Here is a 12545-nt window from a genome sequence, read left to right as displayed (position 1 = left end):
TTTTGTAACAATTATGTATGCGCTCTAAATGTGCCTAGTGATTGGGTCTGGTTTGAATTAATAACAGTGCAGGGAGCGTTGGCAATGAGATCAGTACAGTGGGGGCTGACAATGATTTGCTGGTGATATAGTAAGTGCAGTACAGTGTGAAGCAGGACATACCTCCCAACTGTCCTTGCAGTCGGACCAAATCTTGACTGTCTCGCTTAGTCACCCAAATTCTCCCAAGTTGGTAGACTGTCCTGCTCTCTCCTACCTGTTCTTGTCACTTTTATCACCTGTGGCTCCTGGTGTCTTTAGATCAGTTGCTGCTTGTCTGGATCCTGGAATGTTGGAGGCCCTATTTGGAAAAAAAAAATGGGTACATGAAATTTAGAAAACTCAAACCAGCCCCAGCAAATCAATAGCACCCACATTCAATAATTAGGCCTCCTTCTAGCCCAAACATTAAAATAATAGTACTCACATTTAATAAATAGATCTATTTCCCTTCAACCAGTCCTGACATTAAATAATTAGTATACACATTTATTAAATGAACCTATTTGCCTCCCTCCAAGTAGCCCCAACAATAAATAGCATTTATGTTTAATAAATATAACAATTTCCCACAACCATCCCCAGCATTAAACAATTCATATTCACATTTAATAAACAGCCCTCCTATCCAACCTAAGCCCCATATTCATTTAATATCCCTAAACCTTTCCAGCATTAAATGTTCCATCACCTCACCTAAAATTAATAGGCCCCAATATTAATTTAAATAGTCCCATCACCCCACAAATAAAAAAAAATAAAGTAATACCCATTAAATAATTAGCCCTGCCTACACTCCACCATTAAGGGCCTGATTCATTAGTAAAGCAAAAAAATGAGTAACTTTGCACCTTGGCAAAGCCATGTTGCATTGGAGGGGGGGGGGATTTAAAATGTGATGGCAGATTTATAGTTGGGGTAGGGCATGTCCTATATCAACTTTAAATGTCAATGTACAAGTAAAGTTATAAAGTATTTGTGTCCTACATTAAAAAACAGCCAGAATTTATCTTATGTGCAAAACAAAAAAACTAATTTGCACCCCTTGCATTGTAACAATTTTGTCCAGGAGAAAACTTACTAAATTTTTTGTCTTTTTTTCCTTAATGGATCAGGCCCTAAATGTATAGCCTACCTCATACCCACATTATATTAAGACTCCCCCTCCTTTCCTTTACACATTTTAGTAACAAAGCCCCCTCATTCCCTCGCATCTCTGACTTTGCCCTATCATGTCTCTCATTGCTGCCGTCTAGTTCTCATTGCAGCCCCTTCCCATAGTAGTTTTCTGTAGTGTAGCCCCTTCCCATAGCAGTTTTCCCTAGTGCAGCCCCTTCCCATAGTAGTTTTCCCTAGTGCAGCCCCTTCCCATAGTTTTACCTAGTGCAGCCCCTTCCCATAGTTTTCCCTAGTGCAGCCCCTTCCCATAGTAGTTTTCCCTAGTGCAGCACCTACCCATAGTAGTTTTCCCTAGTACAGCCCCTTCCCATAGTAGTTTTCCCCAGTGCAGCCCCTTCCCATTGTTTTCCCTAGTGCAGCCCCTTCCCATAGTAGTTTTCCCTAGTGCAACACCTTCCCATAGTAGTTTTCCCTAGTGCAGCACCTTCCCATAGTAGTTTTCCCTAGTGCAGCCCCTTCCCATAGAAGTTTTCCCCAGTGCAGCCCCTTCCCATAGTAGTTTTCCCCAGTGCAGCCCCTTCCCATAGTAGTTTTCCCTAGTGCAGCCCCTTCCCATAGTAGTTTTCCATAGTGCAGCCCCTTCCCATAGTAGTTTTCCCCAGTGCAGCCCCTTCCCATAGTTTTTCCTAGTGCAGCCCCTTCCCATAGTAGTTTTCCCCAGTGCAGCCCCTTCCCATAGTAGTTTTCTCTAGTGCAGCCCCTTCCCATAGTAGTTTTCCATAGTGCAGCCCCTTCCCATAGCAGTTTTCCCTAGTGCAGCCCCTTCCCATAGTAGTTTTCCCTAGTGCAGCCCCTTCCCATAGTTTTCCCTAGTGCAGCCCCTTCCCATAGTAGTTTTCCGTAGTGCAGCCCCTTCCCATAGTAGTTTTCCCTAGTGCAGCACCTTCCCATAGTAGTTTTCCGTAGTGCAGCCCCTTCTCATAGTAGTTTTCCCCAGTGCAGCCCCTTCCCATAGTTTTCCCCAGTGCAGCCCCTTCCCATAGTAGTTTTCCCCAGTGCAGCCCCTTCCCATAGTAGTTTTCCCTAGTGCAGCCCCCTTGCCCTTCACTTACCTTGCGACCTGCAGCATCGCTCCTCAGATCAGACAGGAACTTCCTGTCTGACCGCACAGCATCGTGGGACCCCATTAAGCAACAGGCAGCCTCGCAATTGGCTGCCTGTTGTTTTCCACTGGCCACCAATGTCTGTGATCATCGCTCCCCACTCTCCCAACCCCACCAGCAACTTGACTGCCCCGGCATCCCCGGCGCCCCCCTTTCTGCGACGAGTTGCCCCCACCCAGTGCTGGAGCGCATAGGGTGACCTTAGGAAAAAAAAAAGAATTAATTAGTGAGGTGGCCTCAACAGGGTAGCGGCCTACCAGTAATCTTCCCGGTAATGTCAATCACCAATCCGCCCCTGCCTGGTGGTAACACTTTGAAGTGACAAAAACTCTATTGATTTTACAAAGGGCTTTAATAAAATGGGCCCCTCAGTGTATGCAAAATCTCCAGTGAGGAATCCCTGACAACAGTGTATCAAAGCCACATTATTGTGTGCAGTAATGGGGTTTCGAGAATGAATATGTGGCATTTGGCATGGTTGTGTCTCTGTTCATCCACGCCACTTCTGATCGGCAGCCATCAGCATTGGTTCTGCCTAGCACTTCAACTCTTGGAGAAAAGGAGGAAGGAAAGGCGTTAAGAGGGGAGAAGTGGAAGTTAAGGGAGAGGGAGGGGGTGCTACAAGAGAATAGTGAGTTGTGAGAGCTGATGGGGAACAGTTGGGATGGGGGCACCGGGAGACATACACACAAACTGGCTGGCTAGTCAGCTTAGAAGCAGGACAGAGTGAGTATCCTCCCACCTTCATCACATTTTTCATCTCCTTCATCATGCTGCTCTCCTTCCGTCATGACCACACTGTGCCTCATTTGTCATTACCACACTATGGTACTTTCTTTTTCACCACACTGTGCCCCCTTCTTTTTCACCACATTGCGTCCCCTTTTTGTTCTTCACCACACCAAGCTCCCTTCTTCTCTTCCACCATACTTTGCACCCTTCTTTTCACCATACTATACCTCGTAGGTTTTCTACTTGTTCACCACACTGTGCACTCTTCTTCAACCCATTCTCCACTTATTTTCCCTATGGTCTTCTTTTCTTCTGTCTTCTTTTCATCTGGCAAAGACTGTCCTCCGTGTGGCTCCTCACTGACAGCGTCGGGACGTTATGATGATGTCATGCCTGACAATCAGTGAGGAGGAGGGCACAGGACGCCGAAGTGAGGCACTGAAGATTCCCTGAGCCAGCACCGGTGGTGACAGTGTGCAAGGGGGATCCTCTGGATCTGCCTCTGTTTGATGGGATGGCATAACATCAATTTATTAAAGGTATGATGTACCAGCCCATACTACCCTATTTGCATCACTGGTAGCAATCATTATTTAATGATTTATAAATTACTTTATAATTACCTTATGGGGGGCAATGGAGGCAATGATTGTTTATTATGGGGTAACACTGACATATTGCACTACAAGTATCAGCATGCACTTGCACACACGTGCATGCTAGTGCTTTTAGTGCGGCTTGAGTGCATAAGTTAATTATAAATTAATTTTGTCCCCATAATCATTGAATAATGATTCATAAATCAGTGGTGCCTCCTCTTATGTTATGGATGGCAAGATAGCTGTTTTGTGGCAGATTTAGGTATTTTTAAACCACCACGCATAACTGGTGGATTTAAATTCAACCCTCAAAACACCTAATAGTAAATGTGGCAGTTTGGAGCACTAAACCTCTGGGAATTGATGGCGATGTAGAGTCAATTATAACTGCTGCACAAAGTGCCATTTAGTACATTTACACCTAGGTCTCTTCATATCTGACAAATACCTAAAAATGGAGACCTAGTAAATAAGAAATGTTGCAGTCTAAATCTATTCATTTAAAGGGATATACATTAAAATTCAACTTTCTGCAATCAACTTTTACAACCTCTATCAACAAAATGGGAGACTGCTTTCCATGCCTAGAGTGTTTATACTGATACACATTTATCTAGGAGGGAGATTATTTACTTTAATTTACTGCACAACTAGATATAATTGCAACTATTTTAGCCATAATATATTTTAGGTCAAGCATATATAATAGGCGGGATATATAGTATTAAAGGTGGGGTGCTGCACTGCTTGCCTACATGAAGCTGGAGGAGCAAAGATTTCTTTATTATAATCCGGTAAATCTAAGGAAGGACCTTTGTAGAAAGAGGCAGGAGAGAAGTTTAAATGACTGTGAGTTTAATTGAATATACCACAAAAATCCATGATGATCATATACAGTGAAAATACAGCTTGCTAATGATTTAGAAACACATAACAAAGTCACTAATAATGGCAGTCTCTGGTAACTGCACTGAATAAATGATCTCCAGAGACACATCTGTAATGTTTAACACAGAATAATCAAGTCGTAGATTTGTTAAAGTAGACACAGTACTCACAGGATGCAATATTGGTAATAAAGAATATCCAATCTTCCTTATCTATCTGGAGACAGCAAAATACAAGCACAAATAAGATGAGCCCAGAGCCCCTCAGTGCCATAATCAACAAGCAAAGTAATAGAGAAAGATTTTCTTTTTAGCCAGACGACCAATGTTTAATAGGCTGTTCAATGTCTAAAATGCTGTACTCACAGAGAGAGGTCACAGTAAGCAGGATGACAGAATGCTGTCTTGAAGTTATAATACTGTTTGCCAGTGTCATAAGTCTTTGTATGCAGTTATCCAGGATAATGAAGTTGAAGCTGTAATCAGTAAGTTTAAAAATCCCAGAGAGTATACTGTACAGGAGTCCAGAGTGAAACTCTATCACTGACAAAGCTGTATAGTACAGGAAGGACTCTTAAACCACAAAGATCCATTCAGGTCAAAAGAGAAGCACCCCTTAATTTAACGAGACAGGTTTACGATGCTCTTTCAGGCTCACCACAGCTGAAGAGGTAATGTCAACATATACAGTCAATGATTCATGATCAACAGAGTTAAATAGGCAATCCCAATATCCTAACAACCTGTAATACTTATTCATCTTGTAATTGAAGATCTGTTGATGGAGCATACAATTTCTTGAAAGTTAACTTCTTGTCATCTGGGAAAAAAAAACATTTGGTCAGATGAAATGGAAATAGTCAATAATATGAACTGTTATTTCTGGCCTACTTCTGGTTTATTTTCTACCTGTACAATTTCTCAACTTCCTGGCACCTTCTAATTCCATATATCTGTTTCGTAAGATTTCAAAACACGCATCTCTTTGATCTGAGGTACAGAGAATGTTTTTTAAAAATAAAAAATCAAATCACTGGTACTACCACCTTTGGAAGTATAAGAAACATGAGTCTATTGCCTATATTTAAACGATTTAAAGACTTTACTAAAATGTTTCCACTTATTTGCATAGTAATTTTAAAATGATCAGAAGCCCATTCAAGTTTTATGTTTATCTTCAATTATATCCTTGTTCATACTCATTCAATTTAGCTTTAAGGCTCAGTGGAAATGGTTGTACTTGAGAAACTGAACTGTTAGAACTCCAAAACATGAATTTATTGTTTTGCTTGAGATTTCATAAATATGTTTGTAACAATAATAGAACCCCATAATAGCCCAGTTTTTCCAACATGCTTTAAATTTTCATGTTGGAAAAATCCATGAGAAGCTCATTTTGTTTTAGATATATTTCCATACAATGTGCATCCAGTCTCAATTTGTGAAGTTCCACAAGTTGAGAACATAATTTTTTTTAAACAAAACTGGTCACTGTCAGATGCCTGATTTTCTGTTGAGGTAGAAAACATAAGCTTGTTTTATAGGTCTTAGCTTTCTCCCTAGCTTCACAATTAGAGCTATGACTACACAAAACTTCACAATATTAGAAGGGTTTGCCACCAATCGATGTAAGGTCAGTGATTCACAACCTGTCAAATGGTAGCAACAGTAGGTTTCCGAGTTTTGAATAGTCAATTTCAGTTAAAATACTCTACATAGGCATAATAAAGTGTAATAACTAGCATACTATTTTAACTCAGGCAAACACATTGCTGGAGCAATCTTTTAAATGGCAGCATTTTGCAAACTGATGCAATTGTTGTACTAAATAAGAAAATATTTGGAGCCAGAATGATTATAGCAGCTTATCAAGTAGTTTAATTTTGGGGGTTAATGTAGAAAACAAAATAAAATATAAAGGTTATGTTTTTAGGCATAATTTGGAAAATATAAGCTCTACAGGCCCCCCTAAAAAAATCATGTTTATTAGTATTATTTTCCTTTCTAATTTGCCAATTGTAAATATGTAAAATGTAAGTGGTTACTACTGATATTAGTATTAATAAGTGCAGAAATCAACTATTTTAAATGATTATGATGCCCTCAGCTACTGTAAGTGAATCAATTACTAAGGATCAAATAAACGGGCAACTTTAATATGTCTTCTCTGTCAACACTTCTGACAAGCAGGTATTCTGGTGCTATAAAATCAAGGACAAAAAACGTGTCTGCCAGAGACGTTAGCGGGTTTATGGATGAGCTCCTTCTCCACTCATGACAGTTCCCTGGCTTTAATGCAAAGAGCTGCAGAACAAGATTATCTATTAATAAAATGAGAAAAATGTTAATTAAATTGAAATGATCACAGAGCTTTATCAGCATAATTTAAAGGGAAACACTTCACATAGAATAAGATCAACAAATTATTATTTAATAATAAGTTACCTAGGTTTCAACTAATGACTTTTCTAGGAATGTTAACTGATAAAGAGAGCCACACAATTGACAAGTACAGATTTGTTAAGGGCAGATTCACACACATGCACCCAGGAGTGGCACCTTGGCTCAGGCAATTTGCATGCTAATTCATGCCCCACACCAGAGAGGCATGAAGAAGATGGTTGGGAGGAGAGGGACAGAGAACTGCATTTTAGAGGTTCATTCACTGGGTGGGATGAAATATGAGTCCAATTATTGACATTGTGGGAGAATGTACTAGTAGACATAGAGAATAGAAACATTTGTACAAGAGACACTTTTAAGATCTTTTTGTATCAATTTATTGACAGATCACTTTAAGAATTAGGTATATTGGTAGTCGAGAGGGTAGTGGTAGGATTGGATAGCTAATAAGGGTTAATATGTCTACAAAGTTATACTTATGTGAATAGAAGTAGACACTACATATTGTTTGTACAGATAGAAATGACATTTACAACAAATAATGTATTAATAATAAATAGGGAATTAAATGGGATTATATGTAGCAAATAGTAGGTAATCTGTAATAGAACTTGGACTTGTATCCATTGGGAATGCCATTGTAATCTTGAGTGGTAGTCAACCAGCCCTAAATGTACCTTGAAATCTTACCACATACAGGACCTAGTGGAGGTAATGCTTGAAATGAGTCATTGAGAGGATTTCAGCCATAGCCTACATTACTAATCTCTGCAGGGATCAAAAGGTTATTTAGAAATGGTTATACCATATGGTCAAAAATATTGATTCCCAAGCCAATAGCTGTGTGCTATTCTGAATTGTTGTTGAGAGGATGAGGACAAGAGATGTCTTGCTTTTCAGTCTTGTTGCAGATAATGGGATTTGCCACCTGTGATCTTCTCACCCATCAAATCCAGTTTATCACCAAAAAGAAAACTACTTATAAAGGGAGGCCCAGTCAAATGATTTTTGATTATGAATATGCTGCCCACAGATGTAGCTAGAAAGCTCTTCCAGTGACCGCTCCTGAAATCATTTCTGAAAGAGAAAGTGTAGCTAAAGATGCCACATAAAGGAAGTTAATCCCTTTCTGTTGCATTCATTCTAATGTAGCCTTGTTCACCAATCTAGTGTATGTGACCCAGAAGTGACATCACACCTGTGCTGGCCACTTACTGTGCATATTTGCACATGCATTTCTCCATTACACAGAATGCCAGGTAAGTGAATGGATATATCCCCCTTCTTACCTGCTACATTCAGGAAAACTTTGTTTTATTCTACAGGAACCATGGCACTGAACGAGAATATCATTATGCAGAGTCTGCTTTTTATAGTGCCTTGAAGCAACTAGCATCTACCACTGTCCCAGTTTGCACTCTCAGAGGTGTCGCCAGGATCTTACAGAACCCCAGGAACAGATAAGCCTCATTGAAAATAATAAACCTTCACTAAACTACAAAAGCTCTCTACACAGCTTAAGAAACAGTAAAGAGACGGCAGGAGGAAGGAGGAGTCATAATATATACCATCCTTGGGTGTTTCTTTCTCTTGTCTGTACGCATCTGACAAGGGAATTATCCTATTAATTTTGGCTGCTATAGAGGATGAAAAGAAAATAGCTTTTTTGCTGTAATATGCTGCCAAAAAGAACTAAATATCTACGCAAAAAAAGGTCTTTGCATGAACTAAATTAAATTTCACCTATCTGAAATAAACTCTGCAAACTGTTATATTTTGTCTGGTTATGAAGTGGTAAAAACCCTGCAGTCTTTATGTGGTTAAATCTGCACTTTTCAATCTCCTGCTCCATAACAGTCACTACACAGAGGCTAGGATGTCACAGTAATATTCTGGACAGAATCTACTGCATTTGGTTCTCTCCATTGACTACATATTACCTGTTGTGGATATTTGGGAAGCTGAAGGAGGTCCTGTGCTGTCTCTTGGCCTGAAACTGAGCCTCTGTTCTGCCTTCACATGAGATGAGTTTCCACTCCACAGACTCTTGCTGGTCATTGTCTCTGACTCTCACTGCTATTATTGTGTTGCACTTGTGACAGCGTGACAGTGTTGGGTTCTGACGGACTTTTACCACACTTGTCACTCCTAGCAAATGGTTTGAAGCAGCCTTACCCTATGTATGTCAGCTAACCTGTTGTTGTCTGGCTTACTTGAATCATTACCTGTATTATTTTAGTCCAATTGCAGTGTTACACAGTTTAAGCTCTACAAAGCCCCTGTCTCATTCCGGACCCTCCATAAGGAGCATAGATAGATGCTAGGGCACCTGTTGTTGCTTCATTCTTGGTAAAAAGTAGGTGCTCAAAAGCACTAACAGATTTATTTAACTAATACGACATGAGGCATTCTACATAGGCTAATTCTACTGGAGTAAAGTACATAGTAAAAGATTCCCATTTCCATCACTGGACAATAGTTAATATTGTATTATACTTCAGAAGAGCCATGTTCGTCTGACCATGTCTGGGTACTAAATCTTGCCTAAGCAGCTAACCCATGTTATAATGTCATTGTCGCTTGATATAGCCTATCATTTACAGTCTTGTTTCCATCCTTAGTGATTGCCTCTTCTGTCTAATTATCGTTCCTTTGTATGCATAATGGGTTCGAAAAAACCTAAGGGTTCTAAACCTATCCCCATTGTGAATTACTTTAAATATGTAGTAGCAGTTGTGAAGAAGAGCTCCCACTCTCATTCAGAACCCAAACCAGTGACGCACCCAGTCGCCACTTCAATCATGGCAACTGTGGACCATTCTGTTGCCTAGTCAGTACATCTTGACACTAATGCTCCTTTGATGGTGGGCACCAAGCAACTTACGCTTGCTAAGCCCAATTCCAAGCTCACTAATAACGTGAGAGCATCCATACGAGATTGCAAAACTTTGAACAAAATATGGGTGAATTGATAGCATCCTACAATGACCTTCTAAAAGCTCATGCATCTCCTGCGACAGAATCAGAATACTTCAGAGACATAGGGCTAGATTTACTAAGCTGCGGGTTTGAAAAAGTGGGGATGTTGCCTATAGCAACCAATCAGATTCTAGCTTTCATTTATTTAGTACCTTCTACAAAATGACAGCTAGAATCTGATTGGTTGCTATAGGCAACATCCCCACTTTCTCAAACCCGCAGCTTAGTAAATCTAGCCCAAAATGTCAGACATGGAAGACCACTCAAGATGTAATAATGTAAAGATTAGAGGCATCCCGGAATCGGTGGCCAAAGCTGACCTCCTTCTCCACGTCATGATACATCACTGCAAGTTGCTGCCTACTACTGAAGACCGAGATCTTCTTTTTGATCTTATTTAGATTGCCTAAGCCACAAGCTTTTACCGGGTATTCCCCTAGAGACACGCTCCACAGATTGCATTTTTTCCATGTGACAGAAAAGCTTCTGAGGGCGGATAGAGTAGCTAAAAATACAGAGGTCCTTTCTGGACTCCAACTGTTCCCTGGTTTTTCCTTGGCTAGTATCCTCAAGAGGAGATCATTCCATGCTGCTACAGCTACAGTATGCGGAATTAAATGCTATACCTTTGAGGGTTCCTTGTAAAGCTTATTATCCAATGGAATGATTCCATCCATGTTATTTCCATGCCAGATGAGGGGGCTCAGCTTTTGAAAGTCTGGGACATTATCTGTGCCCCCAGTACCTCCAAGTCATATCTATGAATCCATACTTAGCGGACAATGGTGGGAAAAGACTGATTTGGTAATTCCTCATGAAGCTCATTAGTCAAAGAAATAATGTACGGAGGGGACAACAGCTGCAAAAGATTTATTGAGCTTTGAAGTTGGCTGTGTTTATTTTCTTTTAGGTGTTTATCTTAGAGAATGTCCACGTTTCAACCTTAAGTGGCTTCACGGGGACCCCATTTCTTCTCATCACTAAAGGTTGAATGACCATTGTTCTGCAGGTACTATGTTATTTTATCTGAAGGTTTTTTTTCTACTTTAGGTCCTTAAGATCTCTCTTGGTTTGGTCATGGTTTGGTCATGTTATCGAAAGACTTTGGAATATGGTTATTTGATGTGGATAATCCTTTGTCTAATAATATGGCTGGGCTCGTTATTACTATTTTATATTGCCAAGCATACTGATCATACTTGATTTATGGATGCTGTGTAGCATTGTTTTGTTTTGTTTTTGGTCTTGGCTGACAGCTTGATATGTTTTATTGATGATATATGATTTATTATTTCAGCCCCACGTCCCTCCATATGTTACCTATTTTGTTGTTTTTTTTTATACTGTAACCCACAGTTTGGGTTATTTCAGTTTTATTTTTTTGTCCATATCTTCCCAATTTATTTTTTGGTTACCATCTCCTTTTATTGTCCTTCCCCTCAGACACTATATTGTGATGAGCCCTATGAATTCTGAAGATATGGGAGATAGATAAATCAATGTTTTGTCAGAAGGAAGTCATTCTAAAGGAATAAAATTGCCCATTTTACTGAACTTATCTGCCAAAACCCAGATGGTATTGAAACCTTTGGACAAATAGACATCAAGAAGTTCATGGAGATAGGATTCCATGAAATTATAGGTATGGATAGTGATTTCAGCAGACCCAGAGACGCTTTCATAGAGATTTCACTCGTGTACAGACTGGAAATGACTAGACAAAGCTTTGACCATCTTTGAGGAGTTCTGGCTACCAAAGAATTCCAGGGTGGCCTGATTATTTTGTGGTAATGGGCATCATGAAGAACTTCGGACTTCAGTTCCTTGTGTACGAAGGATTTGAAATTGGGAGTCTGGGATGAAGCCTGCTTTTGTGCTTGCTAAAAGAGAGTGGATAGATCTCTAGATAAATACTCCAATACTCTTGACAGTGGGTACAATAAAATCCAGAGGTAATGGACCAGTTTGATAAGGCATAAAACTTCTAGACAGGCATCTGCCTTCACATATTTTGTGCTGGAGCATTTTGAAATAATAATTGAAAATTTGGAGAAAACCAGACAGTGACCAACAGGCCTGTCTGTAGTTGAGCCTTTTAGTGGATGCTACATAGAAAAGATGTTTATGATAGGTAAAAATCGTAACCACATGCTTGGCTACTTCTAATCAGTGGCACCACTCCTGTAAAGCTCATTTAATTGCCAATAACTCTCGATTCCCTATGTCGTACTTACTCTGTCACCATAAACTTATGGGAAAAGAAGGCACATGGGTGCATCTTGTGATATCTGATGCATCAACTTCCACAAAGAAAGGTTCATTTAAATAGATGGATAAGCACTGGATTGTTACAGAACTCTTATTTTAATTGGATAAAAACATTGATGGCTTACAGAAGACAGTTATTTGGGTCTGCCTCTTTTCTGGTTAGAGTAGTTACTGGAGTTTCAATTGAGGATAATCCTTATATAAATTTCTGATAATAGTTTGCAAACCCAAGGAATCTCTCTAGGGTGGTGGGATGTTCCATTCTTGGATGGTTTTCAATTTAAATTGACCCATGGAGAACCCATCAGCCAACAAAATATAGCCTAAAAGGTTTAACTCAGGAACCTCAAAGTTAC

This window comes from Mixophyes fleayi, chromosome 4 (assembly GCF_038048845.1).
Source record: "Mixophyes fleayi isolate aMixFle1 chromosome 4, aMixFle1.hap1, whole genome shotgun sequence".
Lineage (NCBI taxonomy): Eukaryota > Metazoa > Chordata > Amphibia > Anura > Limnodynastidae > Mixophyes > Mixophyes fleayi.
Note: the sequence above shows the minus strand (reverse complement) of the source record.